This window comes from Manis pentadactyla, chromosome 3 (genome assembly GCF_030020395.1).
Source record: "Manis pentadactyla isolate mManPen7 chromosome 3, mManPen7.hap1, whole genome shotgun sequence".
NCBI classification, from domain to species: domain Eukaryota; kingdom Metazoa; phylum Chordata; class Mammalia; order Pholidota; family Manidae; genus Manis; species Manis pentadactyla.
In genome coordinates this window covers 70,892,140-70,909,943 of record NC_080021.1, presented here as the reverse complement: position 1 = coordinate 70,909,943, position 17,804 = coordinate 70,892,140, and positions in this window count along the sequence as shown.

Genomic DNA, 17,804 nt, shown 5'->3' with positions numbered 1-17,804 from the left:
GCAATCCTAAGAATAAAGCAGGGGGGATCTTGCTTCCCAACTTCAACCTCTACTACAAAGCCACAGTAATCAAGACAAGTTTGTACTGGCACAAGAACAGACCCATAGACCAGCGTAACAGAATAGAGAGTCCAGATATTAAGCCAAACATATATGGTCAATTTATATACGATAAAGGAGCCATGGATATAAAATGGGGAAATGACAGCCTCTTCAACAGCTGTTGTTGGCAAAACTGGACAGCTACATGTGGGAGGATGAAACTGGATTACTGTCTAACTCCATACACAAAAGTGAACTCGAAATGGATCAAAGACCTGAATGTAAGTCATGAAACCATAAAACTCTTAGTAGAAAACACAGGAAGAACTCTCTTGAATATAAACATGAGTTACTTTTTCCTGCACACATCTCCTTGGGCAAGGGAAACAAAAGCAAAAATGAACAAATGGGATTTCATCAAATTAAAAAATCTTCTGTACAGCAAAGGATACCATCAGTAGAACAAAAAGGCATCCTACAATATGGGAGAATATATTTTTAAATGATATATCCAACAATGGGTTAACATCCAAAATATATAAAGAACTCACATGCCTCAATATCCAAAAAGCAAATAAGCCGATTAGAAAGTGGGTGGAGGATATGAACATACACTGTTCCAAAGAAAAAATTCAGATAGCCAACAGGCACATGAAAAGATGCTCCACATCATTAATTATCAGGGAAATGCAAATTAAAACAACAATGAGCTATCACCTCACACCAGTTAGGATAATCAACATCCAAAAGCAAGGAACAACATAACTATTGCCTATCACTAGTGCCTGGTATTAAATAAATATGAATGAATACATATTTGATTTTGCTATCAATGTGATGTCACCTACTTCTTAACTTATGGAAAATCCTCAAATTTCTGATCCATAAATGAAACCACTCTACTGTTGTCCTTTATTCTAATTTTTGTATTTTTTTTGTCATTGCAATAGAATTTTGAAAATGGGATAAGTAAACAAATATACTTAATTATTTTGAAGCAGGTTAGATAATAAGCTCCCTAAGTCTTGATTTACTAAAGTACTAGATTGAAAATTACAGACATACCCATACAAATTGATTCCAAAGACTCTACATAAGTTCTATTGTGAGCTATAAATGAATGTTTATTAGTCATTGATATCATTAAGAAAGGTAAATCAGAAAATACAAAATAAACCTATTATTTTTTTCAAAACAAACACAGTTGTTGCTTCATACCTGGCCAGTACTGAAAAGCTGAACAAATACTTTTAAGAATCCTTGAATGTTGTCTATATAAGCAAGAGGAATGTAACACACTAAACATATCTAAATAACCTGGAGGGAAACTGAAAAAAGTAAAATCTCTAATTGCCAAACCAAAAAATGTCCCAGGAAATAAATAATTTCACCAAATATTAAAAAAACTAAAATATGAGTTTTGCCTTTTATTTACCCATGAATGACTCTGCTTTCATTGTCTAAAAGCATTGCTAATCTAACTATAGTTCTTTATTACTTTACTATCACTTGTTCATTAGATTATCTTTTTTTTTTTTCGAAATTTTTTTTTTTTTAGATAATTATTTTTTATTGAAGGGTAGTTGACACACAGTATTACATTACATTAGTTTCAAGTGTACAACACAGTGATAAAACATTTATATACATAATTCTAGGTTCCAGCTATCACCCTACCAAGTTGTTACAATATCCTGACTATATTCCTTATGCTATACATTACATCCCGGTTACTTATTTATTTTACCATTGGAAGTCTGTACTTTTTCTTTTTCTTTTTTCTTTTGTTTTTTGTTTTTTGTGAGGGCATCTCTCATATTTATTGATCAAATGGTTGTTAACGACAATAAAATTCTGTATAGGGGAGTCAATGCTCAATGCACAATCATTAATCCACCCCAAGCCTAATTTTCGTCAGTCTCCAATCTTCTGAGGCATAACAAACAAGTTCTTACATGGAGAACAAATTCTTACATAATGAATAAGTTACATAGTGAACAGTACAAGGGCAGTCATCACAGAAACTTTCGGTTTTGCTCATGCATTATGAACTATAAACAGTCAGTTCAAATATGAATACTCATTTGGTTTTTATACTTGATTTATATGTGGATACCACATTTCTCTCTTTATTATTATTGTTTTTAATAAAATGCTGAAGTGGTAGATAGATACAAGATAAAGGTAGAAAACATAGTTTAGTGTTGTAAGAGAGCAAATGTAGATGATCAGGTGTGAGCCTGTAGACTATGTGTTAATCCAAGCTAGACAAGGGCAATAAAACATCCACGTATGCAGAAGATTTCTCTCAGAACGGGGGGGTGAGGTTCTAAGCCTCACCTCTGTTGATCCCCAATTTCTCACCTGATGACCCCGCTGCGACTGTGCCTGTCTTAGGTTGTTCCTCCCTTGAGGAATCTTACCCATCTCTGGCTAACCAGTTATCTTCCGGGGCCATACAGGGAAATGTAAAGTTGGTAAGTGAGAGAGAAGCCTTATTGTTTGAAATGGTTAGCTTTTTATTTCTTTGCATATTTATGCCCTGTAGCTTCTATGCCCAGCATTTGTCTTGAGGTTTCTTTACCAATTGGAAGAATTATGATACTCGGTAAATTTGATATGAGGCACGAATTCTATTTAAGGGTTGTAATTAGGAAGGAAGAAGAAAAGCTATAGAAGTAGCAGGCGGAAGAAAACCTGGGAAGATTGATTATTTCTTTGACATATCTTCTTGTAGAGTAACTTCAGCATGTATAGGTTTTAAGCTACTACTTAAATTGCGCACACACATTAACATAATAGGAGTACAGTTACGTAACCAAAGCATACCTGTAATTACCAGCCATTTCCAGTGAAACCAAGAAAACCAGTTAGGCACCTTAGGCATTTGTGAAAACTTATCTATGATATGGTGGATATTGTCCAACTGAACTTGAACAGTCTGAGAGAAATCAGACAAATTAAAACAACCCATTCCTGGGGAATGTTCACATCCCTTATGTTCTTTTAACAGTAAATAGTCTGTTGTTGTAAGATTTTGGAGTGCTACAATTTGCACTTCTCCTAATTCTTGGTTGAGTTCCAACAGTATAGATCCAGTCAAATTTGTTGTTTTACTGTATGCACAGGCCAGCTTAGATATCTCCTTCATTCCCATGGCAAGTCCAGGAGCTGGTGGGATGAGTGCATCTACAGCTGTAGCAGTGCATGGATCTTTGTTGGGGTTTTTTGATGATCATCTTCTGGCATGAGTCTTCCAGAGAGTGCTGATGTTGGAAGTTCTCTTTCATACCGTATCTTAGTTCATTTTCGGGGTAGCCCAATTAGGCTTTGATCTTCTGTATAAACGCAAACAGACCCTTTGCCTACACTTTTATATGCCCTTTATACCCTTGTGTAGAACTCATTGGAGGTTACCACACAGGAACTGCCTTTTTGTTTTGTTTTGTTTTGTTTTGTTTTGCTTTTGGTATCACTAATCTACACTTACATGACGAATATTATGTTTACTAGGCTCTCCCCTATACCAGGACTCCCCTGTAAACCCCTTTACAGTCACTGTCCATCAGCATAGCAAAATGTTGTAGAATCACTACTTGCCTTCTCTGTGTTGTACAGCCCTCCTTTTTCTCCTACCCCCCCATGCATGTTAATCTTAATACCCCCCTACTTCTCCCCGCCTCTTATCCCTCCCTACCCACCCATCCTCCCCAGTCCCTTTTCCCTTGGAACCTGTTAGTCCACTCTTGAGTTCTGTGATTCTGCTGCTGTTTTGTTCCTTCAGTTTTTCCTTTGTTCTTATATTCCACAGATAAGTGAAATCATTTGGTATTTCTCTTTCTTCGCTTGGCTTGTTTCACTGAGCATAATACCCTCCAGCTCCATCCATGTTGCTGCAAATGGTTGGATTTGCCCTTTTCATATGGCTGAGTAGTATTCCATTGTGTATATGTACCACATCTTCTTTATCCATTCATCTATAGATGGACATTTAGGTTGCTTCCAATTCTTGGCTATTGTAAATAGTGCTGCGATAAACATAGGGGTGCATTGGTCTTTCTCATACTTGATTGCTGCATTCTTAGGGTAAATTCCTAGGAGTGCAATTCCTGGGTCAAATGGTAAGTCTGTTTTGGGCATTTTGATGTACCTCCATACTGCTTTCCACAATGGTTGAACTAACTTACATTCCCACCAGCAGTGTAGGAGGGTTCCCCTTTCTCCACAGCCTCGCCAACATTTGTTGTTGTCTTTTGGATGGCAGCCATCCTTACTGGTGTGGGGTGATACCTCATTGTAGTTTTAATTTGCATTTCGCTGATAATTAGTGATGTGGAGCATCTTTTCATGTGTCTGTTGGCCATCTGTATTTCTTTTTTGGAGAACTGTCTGTTCAGTTCCTCTGCCCATTTTTTAATTTGGTTATTTGTTTTTTGTTTGTTGAGGCGTGTGAGCTCTTTATATATTCTGGACGTCAAGCCTTTATCGGATGTGTCAGTTTCAAATATATTCTCCCATACTGTAGGGATCCTTTTTGTTCTATTGATGGTGTCTTTTGCTGTACAGAAGCTTTTCAGCTTACTATAGTCCCACTTACTCATTTTTGCTGTTGTTTTCCTTGCCCGGAGAGATATGTTCAAGAAGAGGTCACTCATGTTTATGTCTAAGAGGTTTTTGCCTATGTTTTCTTCCAAGAGTTTATGGTTTCATGACCTACATTCAGGTCTTTGATCCATTTGGAGTTTACTTTTGTATATGGGGTTAGGCAATGGTCCAGTTTCATTCTCCTACATGTAGCTGTCCAGTTTTGCCAGCACCATCTGTTGAAGAGACTGTCATTTCGGCATTGCTTGTCCATGGCTCCTTTATCAAATATTAATTGACCATATATGTCTGGGTTAATGTCTGGATTCTCTAGTCTGTTCCATTGGTCTGTGGCTCTGCTCTTGTGCCAGTACCAAATTGTCTTGATTACTATGGCTTTATAGTATAGCTTGAAGTTGGGGAGTGAAATCCCCCCTACTTTATTCTTCTTTCTCAGGATTGCTTTGGCTATTCGGGGTCTTTGGTGTTTCCATATAAATTTTTGAATTATTTGTTCCAGTTCATTGAAGAATGTTGCTGGTAGTTTCATAGGGATTGCATCAAATCTGTATATTGCTTTGGGCAGGATGGCCATTTTGATGATATTAATTCTTCCTAGCCACGAGCATGGGATGAGTTTCCATCTGTTAGTGTCCCCTTTAATTTCTTTTAAAAGTGACTTGTAGTTTTCAGAGTATAAGTCTTTCACTTCTTTGGTTAGGTTTATTCCTAGATATTTTATTTTTTTTGATGAAATTGTGAATGGAGTTGTTTTCCTGATTTCTCTTTCTGTTGGTTCATTGTTAGTATATAGGAAAGCCACAGATTTCTGTGTGTTGATTTTGTATCCTGCAACTTTGCTGTATTCCGATATCAGTTCTAGTAGTTTTGGGGTGGAGTCTTTAGGGTTTTTTACGTACAGTATCATGTCATCTGCAAATAGTGACAGTTTAACTTCTTTGCCAATCTGGATTCCTTGTATTTTTTTGTTTTGTCTGATTGCCGTGGCTAGGACCTCCAGTACTATCTTAAATAACAGTGGGGAGAGTGGGCATCCCTGTCTAGTTCCCGATCTCAGAGGAAATGCTTTCAGTTTCTCGCTGTTCAATATAATGTTGGCTGTGGGTTTATCATAGATGGCCTTTATTATGTTGAGGTACTTGCCCTCTATTCCCATTTTGCTGAGAGTTTTTATCATGAATGGATGTTGAACTTTGTCAAATGCTTTTTCAGCATCTATGGAGATGATCATGTGGTTTTTGTCTTTCTTTTTGTTGATGTGGTGGATGATGTTGATGGACTTTCGAATGTTGTACCATCCTTCCATCCCTGGGATGAATCCCACTTGGACATGGTGTATGATCCTTTTGATGTATTTTTGAATTCGATTTGCTAATATTTTGTTGAGTATTTTTGCATCTACATTCATCAGGGATATTGGTCTGTAGTTTTCTTTATTGGTGGGGTCTTTGCCTGGTTTTGGTATTAGGGTGATGTTAGCTCCATAGAATGAGTTTGGGAGTATCCCCTCCTCCTGTATTTTTTGGAAAACTTTAAGGAGAATGGGTATTATGTCTTCCCTGTATGTCTGATAAAATTCCGAGGTAAATCCATCTGGCCCGGGGGTTTTGTTCTTTGGTAGTTTTTTGATTACATCTTCAATTTCGTTGCTGGTAATTGGTCTGTTTAGATTTTCTGTTTCTTTCTGGGTCAATCTTGGAAGGTTGTATTTTTCTAGGAAGTTGTCCATTTCTCCTAGGTTTCCCAGCTTGTTAGCATATAGGTTTTCATAGTATTCTCTAATAATTCTTTGTATTTCTGTGGGGTCCGTCGTGATTTTTTCTTTCTCGTTTCTGATACTGTTGATTTGTGTTGACTCTCTTTTCTTCTTAATAAGTCTGGCTAGAGGCTTATCTATTTTGTTTATTTTCTCGAAGAACCAGCTCTTGGTTTCATTGATTTTTGCTATTGTTTTATTCTTCTCAATTTTATTTATTTCTTCTCTGATCTTTATTATGTCCCTCCTTCTGCTGACCTTGGGCCTCATCTGTTCTTCTTTTTCCAATTTCGATAATTGTGACATTAGACCATTCATTTGGGATTGCTCTTCCTTTTTTAAATATGCTTGGATTGCTATATGCTTTCCTCTTAAGACTGCTTTTGCTGTGTCCCACAGAAGTTGGGGCTTAGTGTTGTTGTTGTCATTTGTTTCCATATATTGCTGGATCTCCATTTTGATTTGGTCATTGATCCATTGATTATTTAGGAGCGTGTTGTTAAGCCTCCATGTGTTCGTGAGCCTCTTTGCTTTCTTTGTACAGTTTATTTCTAGTTTTATGCCTTTGTGGTCTGAAAAGTTGGTTGGTAGGATTTCAATCTTTTGGAATTTTCTGAGGCTCTTTTTGTGGCCTAGTATGTGGTCTATTCTGGAGAATGTTCCATGTGCACTTGAGAAGAATGTATATCCCGCTGCTTTTGGATGTAGAGTTCTATAGATGTCTATTAGGTCCATCTGCTCTACTGTGTTGTTCAGTGCTTCCGTGTCCTTACTTATTTTCTGCCCAGTGGATCTATCCTTTGGGGTGAGTGGTGTGTTGAAGTCTCCTAGAATGAATGCATTGCAGTCTATATCCCCCTTTAGTTCTGTTAGTATTTGTTTCACATATGCTGGTGCTCCTGTGTTGGGTGCATATATATTTAGAATGGTTATATCCTCTTGTTTGACTGAGCCCTTTATCATTATGTAGTGTCCTTCTTTATCTCTTGTTACTTTCTTTGTTTTGAAGTCTATTTTGTCTGATATTAGTACTGCAACCCCTGCTTTCTTCTCACTGTTTGCTTGAAATATGTTTTTCCATCCCTTGACTTTTAGTCTGTACATATCTTTGGGTTTGAGGTGAGTTTCTTGTAAGCAGCATATAGATGGGTCTTGCTTTTTTATCCATTCTGTTACTCTGTGTCTTTTGAGTGGTGCATTCAACCCATTAACATTTAGGGTGACTATTGAAAGATATGTACTTATTGCCATTGCAGGCTTTAAATTCGTCGTTACCAAAGGTTCAAGGTTAGCCTCTTTAGTATCTTACTGCCTAACTTAGCTCGCTTATTGAGCTGTTATATACACTGTCTGGAGATTCTTTTCTTCTCTCCCTTCTTGTTCCTCCTCCTCGATTCTTCATATGTTGGGTGTTTTGTGCTGTGCTCTTTCTAGGAGTGCTCCCATCTAGAGCAGTCCCTGTAAGATGTTCTGTAGAGGTGGTTTGTGGAAAGCAAATTCCCTCAGCTTTTGTTTGTCTGGGAATTGTTTAATCCCACCGTCATATTTGAATGATAGTCGTGCTGGATACAGTATCCTTGGTTCAAGGCCCTTCTGTTTCATTGTATTAAATATATCATGCCATTCTCTTCTGGCCTGTAGGGTTTCTGTTGAGAAATCTGATGTTAGCCTGATGGGTTTCCCTTTATAGGTGACCTTTTTCTCTCTAGCTGCCTTTAACACTCTTTCCTTGTCCTTGATCTTTGACATTTTAATTATTATGTGTCTTGGTGTTGCCCTTCTTGGATCCTTTCTGTTGGGGGTTCTGTGTATTTCCGTGGTCTGTTCGATTACTTCCTCCCCCAGTTTGGGGAATTTTTCAGCAATTATTTCTTCTAAGATACTTTCCATCTCTTTTCCTCTCTCTTCTTCTTCTGGGACCCCTATAATACGGATATTGTTCCTTTTGGATTGGTCACACAGTTCTCTTAATATTGTTTCATTCCTGGAGATCCTTTTGTCTCTCTCTATGTCAGCTTCTATGCGTTCCTGTTCTCTGATTTCAATTCCATCAATGGCCTCTTGCATCCTATCCATTCTGCTTATAAACCCTTCCAGAGTTTGTTTCATTTCTGTGATCTCCTTTCGGGCATCTGTGATCTCCCTCCGGACTTCATCCCATTTCTCTTGCGTATTTCTCTGCATTTCTGTCAGCATGTTTATGATTCTTATTTTGAATTCTTTTTCAGGAAGACTGGTTAGGTCTGTCTCCTTCTCTGGTGTTGTCTCTGTGATCTTTGTCTGCCTGTAGCTTTGCCTTTTCATGGTGATAGGAATAGTTTGCAGAGCTGGGACGAGTGACGGCTGGAAGGACTTCCTTTCTTGTTGGTTTGTGGCCCTCCTCTCCTGGGAGAACAGCGACCTCTAGTGGCTTGTGCTGCGCAGCTGCGCGCAGACAGGGCTTCTGCTTCCTGCCCGGCTGCTATGGAGTTAATCTCCGCTGTTGCTGTGGGCGTGGCCTGGCTCGGGCAGCTACGCCAAAGTGGTGGAGTCGCGTTGGAGCAGGAGCGGCTGGAAGGCTATTTATCTCCGTAAGGGGCCTCCCTGCTCCCTGCAGCCCAGGGGTTAGGGTGCCCAGAGATCCCCAGATTCCCTACCTCTGGTTTAAGCGTCCCACCGTGCCCCTTTAAGACTTCCAAAAAGCACCCGCCAAAACAAAACAACGACCACCAAAATAAAAAAAAATAAAATAAATTTTAAATTAAAAAAATATATATTTTTAATTAAAAAAAAAGGCGGTCGCTCGTTTTTCTTTATTCTCCGGTGCCAGCCTCAGGCCTCTGCTCACCGGTCTTGCTGCCCTGTTTCCCTAGTATTGGGGTCCCTATCCCTTTAAGACTTCCAAAAAGCGCTCGCCAAAACAAAACAGCAAAAAAGCAAAAAAAAAAAAAAAAAAAAAAAAAGGTCACGCGCTTTTCTTATGTCCTCCGTCACCCGGCCTCCAGTGCCCGCTCACTGTTCTTGCTGCCCTGTTTCCCTAGCATCCAGGGCCCCCTGGGCACGTACTGTGTCTGCACTCTGGCCCGGATGGCTGGGTCTGGGTGTTCGGCAGTCCTGGGCTCCGTCTCCCTTCCGCTCTGCCTGCTCTTCTCCCGCCGGGAGCTGGGGGGAGGGGCTCTCGGCTCCCGCCGGGCCGGGGCTTGTATCTTACCCCCTTCGCGAGGCGCTGGGTTCTCTCAGGTGCGGATGTGGTCTGGATATTGTCCTGTGTCCTCTGGTCTTTATTCTAGGAAGGGTTGTCTCTGTTATATTTTCATAGATATATGTGGTTTTGGGAGGAGATTTCCGCTGCTCTACTCACGCTGCCATCTTCCGCCCCCAAATTGCCTAGATTATCTTTTTTATCTGATATACAAATATAGTTGCTAATAAAGTTAAATTCAAACCAAGAGATAAAAGATAACTATGTTTAGTCAAAGTTACTTTTAGTATAGAGCATAGAGATATAAAGAATAGCTATTTCCTAGAGACAATTTCAAAACCTCTAGTGAACAATGTGATAAAACACTACAAATATGAAGTACTATTCTCTCTCTCTCTCTCTCTCTCTCTCTGTCTCTCAGCTTCCATAGTTATTGGGTACAAATAAAGTTCCTGCTATAGCTGCAAGTCATGAATACTTTTGTGATCCTTCCTAATGACCACTCTTAACTAATGGATCCCGTCCTACTTTACATCCATGATCCTAGGGAAGAAGTTGGGCAGCAATGCTAGAACCTGGTTCTCATCTACACCCGTATCCCGGTTGAATCCAGGGATTTTTCTAGGACCCCTACAGTCAGGTCAATAAGCAGTTATTCATACCTCTGCCTGCCTCAGACAAGAAAACAGTTGGCAGGAAAAGAACATTAAAAGGTACAGCACGGAGAATATAGCCAATGATTCTGTAACGTCCTCCTATGTTGACAGACAGTAGCTGCACTACCCGGGATTTAATAACGTGGGTGTAAGTCCAGGGAGAGGAAATCCCGGGACAAAATACCTCTAAAAACCAAAATCAGTCAAAGGGAGAAATTAAGTTTAAAACCCATTTATTGCTCACAAACTGCAGTCCAAGGCCATCTGTTATCTCTGCTCAAGCAGCAACAACACCAGCCCTTGACCTCACCTGTCAGGTACAGATAAGCCCTCTGTTGTCCAAGTAATCACCCATTGATATGGAGGTGAACTTCTCCACCCCTGAGGAAAGATGCAAATGCACTAAAGCCTACTTGTTTACACCTCTGAACGCCTGTTGATATGCAGATGTACCAAAGCCAGACGAGATATTCTGGAAATACTACAATTTTACCCATAACTGTTGAACCACTGTGTTGTATACTAAGATTGTATATCGGTAAAAAAAAAAAAAAAAAAGACCTTAAAAGGAAATATAAATATGCAGACTAGCAAAGCAATACTAATAATACTATTAAACAGTGCTAATAAACTTTACTCTACCAAACACTTACTATGAGCCACATACTTTACTTAGATTATTTCACCTTGTTGCAGATACCTAACCATAGAAACTTCAAACATATTTACAATGTACTAAGTCAAAAAGGCTTTCTCACATACCCAGGATAAAAACTATTACTTCATTGCTTGGAGCTCAATGCTGGTTTTGAGAAACTGATGCACCAACAGAAATAGATGTGTTTTTTGATGAATGGAAGGCATTGATGAGATGACTCAGAGGAACTGCAACCTAAAAGAAGATAAAAGTTGAAATTAAAAGATGTTTTTTAAAATAAAACAGAAAACAGTATTTCTGCTGTCAGGATTTGGGATTTAAGTTAAACATATACTGTATATCAAAACTATATATTAAGAATTGTAAATAGGTATTCTGATTCATTGAGGGTAGGAAGAAAACTGTTATAATCTTTTAGGATAGTGTTCTGTCTATATGAATCAAAAGTATTAGAAATACATATATTTCATTGTCCCAGCAATCTAATTTCTAGGAATTTATTCTGAAAAAGTAATCTGATAAATGCCTGCATATGAATAGACCACAATGTTCATCAAAACATTTAAAATTAGTGGAAAGCTAGAAAATAGGGGAATGGCCAATAAATGAAACAAAATGGAAGTATTTCAGATATTTCTTAACAAATATGAATATATACATAATTTTATGCTTGTTAACTTTCCCACTGCACCAGCCTGTTTTAAGTTACCACTGTTTATATGTGGACTTTTGCAATAGCCTCCTAACTACTGTCCCTGAATCTGCTGTGTTAAAACCAAAAGCCAGATCTCATCACTCCTCTGCTCAAAACCCTCAAATGGCATTTTTTTCTTTACAATAAAAGCCAAGATCATAGAGAGCCCTCTGTGGTTCTTTATCACCTCTCCAAATTTACTCACTACCATGTTTCCCTTCATTCTCTCTGGTCTAGCCACACTGGCTTCCCTGTCGTTCCTGGAAGTCACCTGGCAGCCTTCACTTCATGGACTTTGCATGGCTGTTTATTCCCTCCTGTCAATAACAGCTTGTTCTTGCGCTCCCTTCAGTTCTTTAACTCAGGGGTCACCTCTTTGTGAGTCTTTTCACTAGCCAATCTAAAGTTTCAACAACCCTTCCCTAAAAATATTATCCCCTTTGTGTTAGGCTGGAGGAAGGAAAAACAAGGACATGCAAACAGAACAGAGAGATGCCACAGGGGGAGAACAGACCAAACCCCAAGGTCCGTGCCTTATATGGAAAGGGGACAGCTCTCCCTGAATTCCATCCTTCTGATGTGCCAACTAAGACCCGGATGTCAGCCTCCTCCCTCTTGGAAGGAAAAAAGTTTCTAGTTGTCTATTATGTTACCTTTAGCCAATCATACCTCTCCACGCCCCCTAAGATAGCTTGCCCACTCTTCCCCCTCCTAATCCCTTATAAGCCCCCCACCTCCCTGACTGGGTGTGACTTCCCCGGCCTGTAATACTCAGACCGCGGAACATCACCCGGGAGTGGCATTCAAATAAACTACCTGGCCCTTTGTTGCCTCTCTTCGCCTGCTTATTTTGGCTAAAATTTATCTTACACTTTGCTCTATTTTTTCTTCTTGACACTTTTAGTATCTAACATACTTTATGTGTTTACTTACTTATGTATGTATTGTTTATTATCTGTTCCAACCTATTCTTAGACACCAACCAACACACTAGAATTCAATGCAATTCTGACACCAATCAACCCAGTGTTGGGCAGACTCCACAGGTAAAGGCTCCGGCCCACAAGACTGCCCCCATTTCAGATGCCAGTCACAAGTCTCAGGCCACCCATACTTCTACCAGCTATAAATCACGGGTTCCCACAACCCCTTCCTCAGGTTCAATAATTTGCTAGAACAGCTCACAGAAGAAGGAAAACTTACATTTACTGGTCCATTATGAAACAGAAATGAACAGCCAGGTGAGGAGGTGTACTGGAGGAGGTCCAAAAGGGTCCTAAGCAAAAGGGCTCATGTGTCCCAAGGACTGGGAGTGAACAACCCTCTTGCACTGAGCATGTCTGCATTGAATCTCCTTGTTCAAGTATTTATAGAGCTCAGCCACCAGGCCAGCCCTCCTCTCCCAGAGGCTAGGGGGTTAGGACTCAGAGTTTCTAACTTCTAAACACACCAGATCTTTCAGGAGATCACCTGCAGCCCTGAGGCTATCTAAACACCCCACCCTACATCACCTTATCTGGCATAAATCCAAGTGTGACCCAAAGGGTCTCCTTAAGAATAACAAGATGGTCCTGTCACACAGGAAATTCCAAAGGTTTTAGGAGCTCAGCCAAGAACTGGGAACAAAGACCAAATATTTACTTTTTATTTTACCACACTCTTCCTCTAGAATGTAAGTTCCATGTGGCAGGCAATTTTTTTTCTCTCTTTTACTTTATATAATTATTTAATGTAAAATATTTTACACAATATTCACATAATTGACATACTTTGTATTTTATTTTTCTTTACTGTATTCAACACTATCTCCCAGTGCAACAATAATGAACTCAGTAGATGCTAAATAAATTTGAATTAATAAATTAAAAGGTTTCTTACTATATGCCAGGTTTTGTATTATGTATTTTACTTACTTTATTGCCATAAACATTAGTTTTTATCATACTTCCTATTTAACTGATGAAGACAGCAAGAATTTAGATAGGTTCAGTGGCATGTTCAAAGTCACTCAGCAAGTAAATATAGGAGTGAGGATTCCAACCCAGATAATCTGACTCCAGGTTCCAGTTAAATACTTTTCATTCCATAGTTATTGATAGAGAAGTAAATTCACAGTATGTTGTTAGATGAAAAAAGTAGACTGTAGAACTATAACATCCTTTTAAATAGTATGCATATACATATTTGTGTACAGATTTAAAACTTAAGAATTTATTCTAAAATGGGACCTCTGAGTAATGAGATTATGAGTTACCTTTATTTTCCCAAGTATTTTTCTTTTCAGCATTTTTGGTAATGGATGTACTAAAGTCAGAAATACTAAGTTCTTTAAAACTATAGTAATCAAATTATTTTAACACATATTTTCTATTTCTTTGAAAAGTTTTAAATTATTTTAATTAGTCATATTTAAGAGATGGTGTGATCTCTTCTCAATGATTAAGTTCACTTTCTGTATCTTTCCTAATTCTACAATTTAAATTCAAGTGTATTCAGCCAACTAAACAACCAAGACATACTTATAAATGTGTTTACCATCTTTCACAGCTTAAAATGCATATGGGTCCTCGGAAGATGACTGGTTAGCCAGAGACGGGTAAGATTCCTCAAGGGAGGAACAACCTAAGACAGGCACAGCTGCAGGGGGCCATCAGGTGAGAAAATGGGGATCAGCAGAGGTGAGGCTTAGAACCTCCCCCCTCATGTTCTGAGAGAAATCTTCTGCATACATGGATGTTTTATTGCCCTTGTCTAGCTCGGATTAACACAGAGTCTACAGGCACACACCTGATCATCTACATTTGCTCTCTTACAACACTAAACTCTGTTTTCTACCTTTATCTCGTATCTACCTACCACTTCAGCATTTTATTAAAAATAATAATAGAGAAATGTGGTATCCACATATAAATCAAGTATAAAAATCAAATGAATATTCATATTTGAACTGTTTATAGTTCATAATGCATGAACAAAACCGAAAGCTTCTGTGATGACTGCCCTTGTAATGTTCACCATGTAACTTATTCACTATGTAAGAATTTGTACTCCATGTAATAACTTGTTCGTTATGCATCAGAAGATTGGAGAGTGATGAAAATTAGGCTTGGGGTGGATTAATGATTGTGCATTGAGTATTGACCCCCCTATACAGAATTTTATTGTTGTTAACAACCATTTGATCAATAAATATGAGAGATGCCCTAAAAAAAAAAAATGCATATGGGTCCTATACAAGCCCAGTTAAGAACATAAAATCCCTTCACCATCCCCACCAACATCACATACCAGAAACTCTCCATCCAGCTGATGATAAATTCTCTTTAAATCAGGTCTTCTTGATACAAACTTCTTGAAGTTCAATTTCAAAAGGTTTAATACTGCATTCAACATCCCAGTCAGACAATTGGTAGGACACCTCCAAACACTGTCATCTTGATTGATGAGTAACACTTTCAATGCATCCAGCTGATTAAAACAGAAACACCTCTTTCCTGCAAACTTCTAAGGACATGAATCCTCATGACCTACCCCTGCAAAAGTCAGTCTCTGAATATTTTGTTCCTGATACATGAACAGAAATGGATTATCTGTAACTTCCTACAAGGCAGGCAGGGAGAGTCCACTTCTAAGATGGCTCACTCACATGGCTATCAGCTGAAGGCCTCAGCTCTCCACAGGGACCTCTCCATAAAGCTGCTTGAGAGTCCTCACCACCTGGCAGCTGGCTTCTGCCAGAACAAATGATCTCAGAAAGAAAGGAGGACACTGGTGCTTTTCATTACCTTGTCTCTTAAGTCACACATTGTCATGACTGCTTTGTTCTATTCATTAGAAATATACCTGCCGGAGTCCAGCTCCAGCGGAGGGGTGTGAAGCCTGAAAGGATGAGACGGAGTCGGCGTATGGAGAGACAGGACACGGAGTCAGATGGAGGTGGTCTCTCAACAGTGTCGATGACAGCTTTATTTATACCATTTTGCACAAGGATATGATTATTCTTTATTGTTCTGATGATTAATTAGTATAGGCACTTGGTTAATAAGTATAGGCAAGCTTTTTTCTTTCTTCTCCTTTCTAATCTATTCATGGTTGGTCAAGCGTTAGACAGGTTATTGTTTTTCTGTTCCTTGACCGAAACTTTTTCTATCAACATGTACTCTATTGTGTTTTACGTTTCTGTGCAACGCAGTTTCTAAGTGGTGCATGTGACCGTAGGAGCATGCAGTATGTAGCAGCAACTATGGAGTCTATCAGCTCAGGGTGAAATACAGGTCAGCTAGTGCCACAGTTAGCTAGGATTCTTTCCCACAAAAATATTCTTAGAGGCTTTAATAAATTTATAATCAATCTAAAATCATAAACTCATATCTTCACCTTATACCCCTTTATAGGGCACAGTAGGTAGCAAACTAAATTTCCCCTTATCTACCTTTCTCTTTCTTCTGTGTGGATACCAAAATTTCCCTGACATATGCTACACAGGTCTCCATGACTCCACTACTGCAGGGACTAAACAAGTTCTTACATGGTGAACAATGCAAGGGCATTCATATCATAGAAACGGTTTCTGTTTTAACTACAAACCTTAAACTATAAACAATCACGTCAAATATAATGTATGATTATTCATTTGATTTTTATACTTCATATGTGAATCTAATAAAATGTTAATATAGTAGGTAAATGCAAGATATAGATAGAAAGCATGATTTAGAACTGTAAGAAGGCAGGTGTAGATGATCAGGTTTGTGCCTATAGACCAGGTCTTAATCTAAGCTGAACAAGGGCAACAAAACATCCACAGATGCAGAAGATTTCTCTCAAAACTGGGGGGGTGAGGTTCTAAGCCTCACTTGTTGGCCCCCATTTTCTCACCTGATGGCCCCCCTGTGACTGTGCCTGTATTAGGTTGTTCCTCCCTTGAGGAATCTTACCCGTCTCTGGCTAACCAGCCATCTTACGGGGCCATCCAGGGAGATGTAAAGCTGGTAAGTGAGAGAGAAGCCATATTCTTTGAAAAGGTTAGTTTTTCACTTCTTTGCAGATTTATGCTCCGTGGCTTCTATGCTCAGCACTTGTTTTGAGGTATTTTTACTTCCTGGAAAATTATGGTATTTGGTAATTTCACATATAAGGCACAAATTCTAGTAAATGACTGTAATTAGGAAAGAAGAAAAACAAACTATAGAAGTAGTAGAGGGAAGAAAACATGAAATGATTAAGTGTCAACAGGGTTATTCTATTCAACATTCTCTCATAACTCTATTTCTAGAAAACTCTCCATCACTAGTTTCACTAGCATTGTAATAATAAAAGGGGGGTATTCTCAGTGGAAATGGGGTGGTCAATGTTTGACTAACTAACAGCAAGTTTTGGTACTTTATGCCAAGATCGCCATTTGGCCCCTGCGTGTTCCATTCTTCAGGAGCACTGTCCTGAAAAGCTCCTGGGAAGTTTATGTTCTCATCCTTTCCACACTGCTCAGCAAAGGTTAGTTAACCTTTGGCAACAAGGTAAGCAAAAAACAAAACCAATAGTATAATGGAGAAAAACAAAATCAAGGTGGGTAATAGGGAGAGTCAGCTGTGAAGGCCCCTGCTTTGTGGGGGGTCTTCCTCCAGCCTGAGCTTTGCTACACAGCTTGAGTAGCATGGCTCCCAGCATATACCCCTAAGTGTAGTCCATACTAAAGGGAGAATAAGGCTCCCTCTCTTAAAGGGAAAAGAATCAAAGAATTTTCAACATATTTTTTGTTGCTAGAAATAAAAAATTTTAGTGAAAAATGTTTGAATTTATTCCAATCTGTTATCAAATGATTCAACATCCAAATGTCTCAGATGATTTTATATATGCATTTCTTTTGCAATCTTAAAATTTATAAGGATAATCTACAATTTGTATTTGTAAAAAAGCATCAGCAATTTTTGGATTCCTGTCTTGTAGATTTCTGTCTGAAGATAAGAAAAGTTGGCTACTTATAGGTGGTAATTAATAAAAATGATTAAGACTATGGTTAGCATCATAATTACAAAACATGAATCTTTATATAGGCCATGGTAATGGTAAAAGAAGTTATGAGTGTACTAAAAAGGGCAATTTAAGTATAATACATACATTATTTAAGTTCTGTTAATATCAATTGTATCTTAAAAATCAAAGTTAATCTTTTAATTTTGTGACATGGGGGTGTAACTGAGCACTCAGAGGAG